This window comes from Carlito syrichta, unplaced genomic scaffold (genome assembly GCF_000164805.1).
Source record: "Carlito syrichta isolate Samal-C Ts95f unplaced genomic scaffold, Tarsius_syrichta-2.0.1 Scaffold307261, whole genome shotgun sequence".
Taxonomy (NCBI): Eukaryota; Metazoa; Chordata; class Mammalia; order Primates; family Tarsiidae; genus Carlito; species Carlito syrichta.
The window spans coordinates 166103-176270 of NW_007251357.1; the positions used below are offsets into that span (position 1 = coordinate 166103).

General features: G+C 37.8%; 1 pseudogene; it reads right to left on the reverse strand.

Moving 5' to 3' along the window:
- Positions 1 to 2562: 2562 nt before the first annotated feature.
- Positions 2563 to 2991, reverse strand: LOC103266658 (annotated as a pseudogene).
- Positions 2992 to 10168: the final 7177 nt, after the last annotated feature.

Here is a 10168-nt window from a genome sequence, read left to right on the forward strand (position 1 = left end):
ACTGGCTAATTTTTAAAATTTATTGTAGAGACAAGGTCTTGCCAAGTTGCCCAGGATGGTCTCCAACCCCTGGGCTCAGGCTATCATCTCACCTCCACCTACCAAAGTACTGGAATTACAGCCATGAACCATTGCACCTGGCTCAAATTAATATTTCTTTATAGATTTTCTGCAAAGACCAAAGGAGACACACAGAGGTAAGCTCATATACCAACTCCAATCAATTGGCCATTACTCTCCAGGGTACTACTTTGAGAAGGATGTTTAGACTTCTTCAAGGCACTGCAGACAAAAGCATCAGAATGGCTTTGGGAATCACATCATAGGTTCAGGATTTGGGTGTGATGGCAACTGTCAAACACATTTGCCCATCCTTAATTTAGAACTGCTTATCACATGTTAAAGTGGCAATCTTAGTGTCCTCAGTAGATATATTAGGTTTCTTTACAATTTTAAAGGCTGTATCTACATTCTAACTTTCACTAATCTTTTCTCTGTGGCAATTTTAAATGATTATATTGTCTAAATTGTACAATTTAGATTATCAATCACCGTTTATATCTCTGAGTTTGTCTTCCCTCTCTGACTAGAGTATAAGCATTATGAAAGCAAGAATCCTTTTTTCCTGGTTATTGACTATGTGATTTTGTCCAATATAATTTTATCTGTCAGCTATTGCTGCATAAAAGAACACCTCAAAACTCAGTGCCATGCAACAATAAACATTTATTAATATGCTCAAAAGTTTTTGAGTAAACTGGTCTGTGGCTCTGGTGCAAGCTGTAGGTCTGCGGGTTGGTTACATTGACTCAATTACTGAGGTTTCAAAATATAGTCACCTACAGTAACTCTACTCAAAGTGTCTTCCATTATTTGGGGACAAATTGGCTACCAAAGTCACATTATTTTCATAGCAATGACACAAACACAAGAGAGATGTCTATAATGGAGTAGCAAATTTCAAGTCTTTGTTTGGATCATGTCATATGACACCTTTTGGCCAAATCAGATCTATGACCAAGCCCACTATCAGTGAAGTAGAAAAATATACTCTACTTACAGTAAGATGAGATAAGGAGTGACTATTTGTTGAATCCAAACCCCAGTAGTGTTCTTTTTCTGCAAATTAAAAGTGGTGATAACCTGCATGCCTCTGTTCCTTTGTGACAAATAGGAAAGGAAATATCTAGCATACATTGACATTTAGTAAATATTTGTTGACCTATTGAGTTTCTCTTTCTACCTCACAAAATATACAACGTGTGATACTCAGTTGAATTTTAGTGATTCACTAGGCTTTGATCCAGTCAGAATCATATTTTGCCTTCTTTTCAGGTTGTAACCTTAGGCAAGTTCAGAAATGCTTTACTTGATTTCATCTTGCAGTTAAGTTACAGATCTCCGACACACTATTATCAGAGAATATTTTAGGTTTCTGTATTGCATATCATGTAAGTTTTTCCAAGTATTCAAAATTACAGATTCCAATGATACTTCAGCAATAATTGTATGGAAAATGTCACCAGTTCAATTGCTAATTTGTTGATTTTAAGTAAAAATTTCTTTCTACTATAATAGTGAAATTAGCCTCTTAGTCTTTCAGGTAATAATTGTTGCAAACATAAAAATCTCAAACTCAAAACCTGTGACTTTAAAGCTTCATTTTGTTTGGAACTTTGTAAATATAAATACGTTTTCATGAAGTATTAATACACACTCTCCAGGCCACAAAAAAAAAAGAAAGAAAGTTCATAATGAATAAAGAGAGTATGTTTAAATCCTTAAGAAAAGAACACTTAAAAAGCACAAATCTTACCTCTACAATTACCATTTATATACCTAATCCTGAAATGTACCCTATATCTTAAAAATAAAATTTTGTTTATAAAAAACACAAATCAGAAAACTAGTTACCACTCATTCGTCACTTAAAATTTTTCTCCCTAAATGGAAAAGAAATATTTTATCTGACATCCTAGTCACACGTGAGAAAAGACAAAAGGGAGTATAATATGATAGTCATCAGTTTCTCTAAGTTTAAAAGCTCCCTCCAGAAGACTTTATTTTCTCCCCTGGAGTCCACATTCCTAGTAGCCATCAACATTTTAAAGAGAAGTTCCAAGTTCCAGCAGGGCAAGGAATTTCACTCTGTGAAATGATTGTTGTTTAGGACAGGGTCTGTGACCATATACTTTTGTAATACTATGTTTCCTAAAATCTGGCACAGGTTTATAAACTACATTAGGATATTAAACATTGCTCTCCCACCCAGTTGTATTTTCTTTTCTCAGTGTATATTTGTAAATTTTGTGTGAGGGAAGATAACAGTTACTAGTAATATTTGACATTGGAAAAATTAGTGTATTACATACTCTCCTTTTTTTTTTTTTTTGGAGGTTGAAAGGTTTTATTTTTACAAAATCACAGCCGATGGACAATAAAGCCTTCACCTATGGAGACCATGCTTCAGCTTGGGTCTGGGGCACCACTCTGCCAGAAAAGCTGCTCCCAGGAAAGGGGGTGGTGCCACAGGTAGGAACCCTGGAGTCCAAAGTCCAAGACTTAGCCAGAGCAGTTGCAGCAGCCAAGGTGTGTGCGCTTGATGATGCGGCCCAGCTTGCTTTTAGGAACCCGGCAGATGCAGTTTGTCCCACAATTGGTGTCCCATGTCTGAATGCACCGCAGGCAGCACAAGTTCTCGTACCCTTGCTTTTTCCATTTTGCAATCAGGTTTTTGTCTGCATAGCCTTCTTTAACACAATATTCATATAGTTCTCTGCTGATGGCTTCCCGCTTGTAAAAGAGGCCAAAGATATAGCGAGTTTTCTGGTGGTGGATCCTGAAGATGGGTCACAGAGATTCCACTTTCCTCTTCCCTTTACGAGGTTCGGTTTCAGCTTCTCTCATCTTTTGATCTAATTCATCCAGTGTTGGCTCTATCAACTCCCAGCCATCTGGGGGTGCCTTCCGGCTTCTTTTAACTTTAGGCATTTCCCCCTACGGGATCTGTGAAGTTCTTAGGATCTGCTTACCAAGAGTGTAACAGAAATATCTCTGGTCTCTGCAGTTACAGGCTTGGACTCTTGTCCAGTTCTAACAATTATTCTGTGACTTTGGGAAGGTCGCTTTCCCTCTTTGGTCCACAGTCTCATCGGAAGACCAGGTGCCCAGGGCCACAACCTTTCTACCCACCCAAAAAAACAAAATATGTTACTTATATTTACTAACTACTGCAAGACAAATACATTGTTATTGTCCCCATTTTACAGATGAAAGCACTGAGATACACAGATGGTAAGTAACTTCCTGAAGTCATATACTAGTAAAGTGTCAATAATCAGGATTAAAACTCAGGCTTTTGAAAGATGAATACTTTCTTAAGATGGCAGGACAGCATACTGCTTAAAGATACAGGTTTTAGAATAAACAGATCTCAGTTAAAGTCCTATTTCTGCTCTTTACTAGCTCTGCGATCTTGGAAAATTGTCTTAACATATTTAAGCCTCAGTTTTTTTCTGTTTCAATGAGTGTATATTTATTTAGAAGGGTTATCAATGATATAAGGAAGTATACTTAGCAGAGTATTAGCATATAATAAACTGGGATTATCAATACTATTTAGTCCAAACATCCAGGGAAATGAAGTGGCTTGCCCAAGGTCATACATCTAGTTATGGAAAGGTGAAGTCTGAACTATGAATTTCTTTGTTCCTACTAAGATTTCTTATATTGTTTGGCCACATGAGATGATCCAGAAGGGAAACATATTACCTAAAACTGTGGTTATAAACCTTATAGGGTGGCTAGACTTTGCAAATGCATTGTAGCACTTCAATCACTCTGCATGTTGTTATCATGTTTTCCTCAATAGACCAGAAACAGTAGGTAACAGAATATTTACAACAAAGCCAGATTTCTTCACGGGGATTTTTCAGTTCAAATTTGAAGGCTCAGTTAAATTTGAATCATTGATGCCTACACGCTAATAGTAAATGCTTCTTCATTTCCAGCTCCAAACACTAACATTTATCATTAATCACTAAAGAACTTCATGCATTTATAGATTTTAGTGTTTATCTGCCAGTTTCTTGCTTGATATAACTTATATTTAGCATTTTTAAAAATCTACATGTTCCCAAACCATCAAGTTAACATTTATCCTTCCAAGTTTAATAGGAGTAAATATATATTTAAAGCTATTCGTAAGCAGTAAAGAATATAAGCTATTTTGTGTCCTTGCTGTATGTTGCATTAGTAAAATTATTTATTTTGCATTTAATCTTTAGAAATTCAATTAATGTAAGCACACTCAAAGTGGTTTTAAACATCTTTGTGGTTTGCCCAGTATTATTCCAGAAAGGTCCTAAACACTATTTTTTCATGTTATATTTTTGACAACCCTCTGATGCTTTCTGCAAATATTTTCCATACATTCTCCAAGTCTGATTTGATTTAGTCCCACAGCTTTATAAATGTCCCAGAAACACATGGGGTATAACTACAATCGATGATTCAGCACATTTCCATCACATAAAAATCAAATTTCCAGTGGCACCACTTACTCTTTATTGTGCTGAGATCAATAGTTGAAAGAACCCTTAACCCAGCCATGTGACCGACTACCCAACATGTATTCATAATATCAGTCTGTAAATTCAATAGAAATATTAGGTTACAGGGGCATTCATGCTCAGAATAGCAAGATTTCTTGAGTTTTTGGAGTATGCTTCAGACAGGTGCTGTTCTGACTCACCAAATTCTTTCAGGATGAAAGTACATCACAAAGCAGGACTCACTTAGCCACTATAATTGTGTGCAGCTGAGTATATGGGCGAGGTGAGTGCAGAGGTATTTTTAGGACATGAAAACCTTATTCTTTTCCATCTGCTTAGTTAACTGTAGGAACTGACATCTTTGGATAAATCAGTGTTCTCTACTTGCCCAATCTTTTCAAATAACTTGTTGAGATCCCTCTTCTTTTAGGTCAGAAAGGGAGTTCTTAGCACAGTTGAGTAGGAAGTTACTCCTCATTAAATGTAGACTCAGAGCTACTGATTTGCCTGGACCTTCTTGTTCATGCTTTTTTTTTTTTTTTTTCCTTTTTTTAAATAGATAGCATCTCAGTCTGTCGTGTAGCCTGGAGGGTGGGGGCATGATCGTATCTCACCGTAGTCTCCACCTTTGTGATCCTATCTCCAAAGTGTCTGGGACCACAGACACACACCACCACACTTGGTTAATTTTTTTTTCATTTTTGCATAGAGACAGGACCCTGTTATGTTGCCCAGGCTGGTCTTGAACTCCTGGCCTCAAAAACATCACTTCAACCTCCCAAAGTGCTGGGATTACAGGTGTAAACTACCATGTCCGGCTATTGTTCATTTACTCATTATATATTTATGTAAAATGCAGCTACACATATTTTTCATGCTCCATGTAACATCTAAATTCTAAGAAAATATTTAATTTGACAAGAGGTATTTGATGTAAACTTTTAAAACACACAAAGCTGAGAAGCACTTTTGAACCTTCACTTCTTAGAACAAGACAAGCACCTTTAAGTAGATTTCCCCAGTAGATTTCACTGCTTTCTGACTTACATTGAGTTTAAAAAGTAAAATAAGACAGGCAATGTTTTTTTTGCAGGCTTTGTTGAAGCTAGTTCACTGTCTACTGATCTAAATCTAACGTGTTACCCCTCACCCTCACAGGCTATGAATAGATTTTTTTTTTTTTTACTGAATTTTATCCCAACAAAGACTTCACCGAAGGACTTTGTTATTTGTTATTATTATTATTATTTGAGTTGGAGTCTCATTCTGTTGCCCAGGCTGGAGTGTAGTGGCCGCTCCCGGCCACTGCAGCCTCGACCTCCTGGGCTCCGGCGATCCTTCTGCCTCAGCCTTCCAAGTAGCTGGAACTACAGGCATGCGCTACCACACCCGGCTAATTTTTTTGATTTTATTGTAGAGATGAGGTCTTGCCAAGTTGCCCAGGCGGGTCTCAAACCCGCGGGCTCAGGCAATCCACTCACCTCAGCCCCCAAAGGCATGGGATTACAGGCTGAGCCACCGAGCCCAGCTGCTATGTTATTTTAAGATCAGAAAATTATTTTAAGGACAGAGTTATCTTTTCTTACCAAAAAGATTCAATAAGCCATTTGGGTTTTAGATTTCAAGGAATATACTATGGAAATAATATTAAGGGAAATCTATATTGCTGTGCATAATAAAATAAGGGGGAAATTGAGTTTCTGGGCATAGATTAGATACAAGGATGGGAAGGCCCATGGATGAGAAGAAGAAGACATAAGATTTAGTGACAGGAGGCCAGGGGTGGCACTACAACATGAGACCAAGTATCTGAAAGGCTAAAGCAGCGGAGTGATGGTAACAAGGATGCCTGAGAATTTTATAAGAAAAGGCACAGTAATGTTCAACTTCAAGTTATTGAATCTGCTATGATTTTGTGCAGTCCCATTTATTACTCTTTACCTTCATCAAAAACTCTTTTCCATACAACCTCATATGAGTAGAATTTTTTAAAGATAAGAATTTTTAAGCACCCAAAGTGTGGCTTTGAGAGGAGCCAAGAAGTGGGGGAGAGAGGAAATGAGCCAAAATTGAACAAGAATATCAGAAACGAAAGATGAAAGCACCAAAAAAAAAAAAAAGTAAATGAATGCCTTCCCAAAATACCTGGATTCCCAGAGGAAAAGGAGATGGTGGGTTTTCCAGCAAAGATGGCAGGAGAGATCAAACCAACTAATTTGAATATCAAAGCAAAGTTTGCAAAAGGCTTAAGAGCTTAGGGATACACAACCATTGCATGACTATATAAAGATATTTATGAACAAGAGATAGAACTTAAGGTCAAAAATATGAGAAGCAGAATGACTTTCCTTTTTTTCCTCTTTAGTCCTTAGTTTCTCCGCCATGTCACCAAATACCTGGCTTCTCTCAATCCCAATGTTCCTGAGCTTTGAGTCCTGAAAATAAAGGGAAGAGGAACAGTCTAAGTGACACCTGGCAAAGTAGGTTAAGCATACAGCTACACATTGACCAGCTGACCATCTCCCTACACCCTACATCCACTTGAAACATCCACTGACCTCTATGTCTTTTAGCTTATTTTTTCAATTAATTAGAGAATTGTATGTCCCAGACTTGAAATGGGCCTTGCTTTGGTATAGAGACAGTTGAAGCAAATTTAAAAATCAGTGCCCTGAGAGAACAGAAACAACTCAAGAATGGCAAAGCAAGGTGGCTGCTAAGTATCTTAAGAGCCTAAATGCAGTCCTCACTCCCTTAAGGACACTGGAGGTTTATGAAAGAAGGAGAATGTGATACTGTTCTGCTTTATTTATATGAATCCATGACTCACCTTTGTTTCCTCAGTTCTGAGAATTAATCAATATACTTACAGATTTTCCAGGAGAAATATGCACATTAATTAAAAGATGTTTCTCTAAAGTCATCCCTTAAGTAGAATCAGAGTTAACCATTTAAATGAATATTATGACTAGAAAGGTGTGTTGATGCAATTTAGTTTACTTCTGTTTGGAGAACTACTGGTGAAACTAGACCTCTGCCCACAACCACTATCTTACTTCACATGCAATAAGATGTTTAGAATGATGTACAAAAGAATGTGGATACCCGACAGAGTCCACTATTTTCTCACTGTAATTTTGTACAAATCAACTAACATATCTGAAATTCCAATTTCTAATTTGAAAAACAATAGAATCATCATAACCAAGAATGATTTGTGAGAGTTAAAATACATTATTTTTAAAGTGCTTTATCACAAGCAAATAAATGGCTTATAATGACACTTAAGTTGTTTTCTAGATAGCTTTCTCGTGAGGTCCCTCGTGCTGATGCCTCTTATGCTAGGAAATCAATGGCTACACCAAACAGTTTCAAAGGCTAAGTGCATTTTGAAAACTCAGTGGTAGGAGTTTTGCTACTGACTTCATTGAGAGAGATTTTTGGCTCTGTTTGATTGTGTAAATTACACTTAGAAAAATGGAAAGACTCAAAGCCAGCGTATCTGCCAAGCAAATGCCACAAATGACTATCTCTTTTAAAAACAGTCAAAAGCTGTATTTTTAAAAAAGATATATACACACATAGCACTACCACCACCATCACCACCACCAAAGCATTAATCATTCGCTTCCCAATGCCAAAACAAATTGTTTATATTTGACTCTCATTTTTGCTTTATTGCAATGTTTTTCAACAGGAGGTAAATATATCCAAATTCCTTCTGAACCTCTTGCCTTCTCTTTAATGACTGAAAGAATAGCTTGCCTTATCAAGTACTTGCTATGTGGCAAAGCTATTCAAGGTGTTTTGCATCTCTTCATTCTCAAAACCATGTTGTGATATAGAGAAGTAAGGGAACATTCCTAAAGATCTATGAGTGGTGATAAATTCTTCCCATCTATTTGTCTGACTCCAGACATCATTTCAGCGTGCCTTCCAATTTTTTTGTCATTAAGACTATTTAGTAAATGTCTAGGCAACAGGCACTGTTCTAACTTTATTTATGCCCATTATTTCATTTGCTCTCCATAGCCATACCATGAGGTTGGAATTTTTTTTTTTTTGAGTTGGAGTCTCACTCGGTCGCCCAGACTGGAGTGCAGTGGCTGCTCCCGGCCACCGCAGCCTCACCTACTGGGCTCTGGTGATCCTTCCGCCTCAGCCTTCCGAGTAGCCAGAATTACAGGCATGCGCTACCATGCCCGGCTGATTTTTTGATTTATTGTAGAGATGAGGTCTTGCTGCCCAGGCGGGTCTCGAACCCGCGGGCTCAGGCAATTCACTCACCTCAGCCTCCCAAAGGTGTGGGATTACAGGCTGAGCCACCGAGCCCGGCTGGAATTATTTTTATAATTCCCAATTTACAGATGAGAAACTGAGGCACAAGTGAGACAGTAACTCACCAAAAGATCACACTTATTAAACTGGAGAAACGGAATGTAGATTCAAATTCCCCAATTCTACATCCTTCATCTGCCTCATCCTCTATGCCTGAAGCCATACTGAAGATTGAAAACCACTGCAACCTGGTCGTGGGATACCTTTTCAACACCCACTGTCGCCACACAAGACCGCCCTCTATTCTGAGAACGCAAGGTACACTGTGCTTTCCCAGGTATTGGTCTTCACGCCTGCGGTTTTCCTCTCCCTCCCTCTTTCCTGTGCTCACCTGGAGAAAGTCCTTCATCCGCCAAGGTTTCCAGTGTCAAGTACTCCCTACGGACTCCTCTTTCACTTTCTTTCTCTTCCTGAGGCAATATTTAATTATTTCTACAGCACCATGATCAGGTTTCTATTGTGCAGTTTTCACATTATGTCATAGCTAATTGTTTACTGTTTTGTCTCTTCCTCCAGATTACGAGCTCCTCACAGAAGGGACAGCATTTTATTCATCTGTGTTCTTTAGTATCTAACCAAGTGTCTGGCATATAGTAGATAGGCATTTAATTATATATTGAATTGAATTGGGTGCAACTGCTTTAAATGTCCTTTTGATTCTACACCCAATAAGGATTACAACAAAATAAAATCAGAAACCCTTTCACATAGTTTTGCTCTAATAGAAGATTTTAGCAAATAAATTCAGGTGCTTATTCTTGATTCAGAATAGCTTACTCCATGCTTTTTGTGTCTGTGGGGGATTGTAGTTCAGTAAAAATAGTTGTTTGGGGTGTTAGGTTACTACATATGCATGTAGTGCACTTGATTTTGCAGTCCAGTTTGGTTCTACTCGCTAACATTTATCTATCTCTTATTTCCTTTCATTTAATGACTGATCTTTAGGCCTTTTATGAATTACTTTTGACTATTAATAAAATGTACCAATTCTTCTTTAAGGTACCATGCATTCTGATTAAGGTACTAATTTTAGAACCATCTACTATATAGTCTTATCTTATGCATTCCCATATGGTGCCAGTATTCATTTTTTCAAAGGTTCCAAATTTTTACTCTTTATATTTTTAAGTTTTATTATAAGATATAAAGAAAGACCAGCCGGACTCGGTGGCTCAGCCTGTAATTCCGCGCCTTTGGAAGGCTAAGGTGAGTGGATTGCCTGAGCCCGCGTGTTCAATACCTGCCTGGGCAACTTGGCAAGACCTCATCTCTACAAT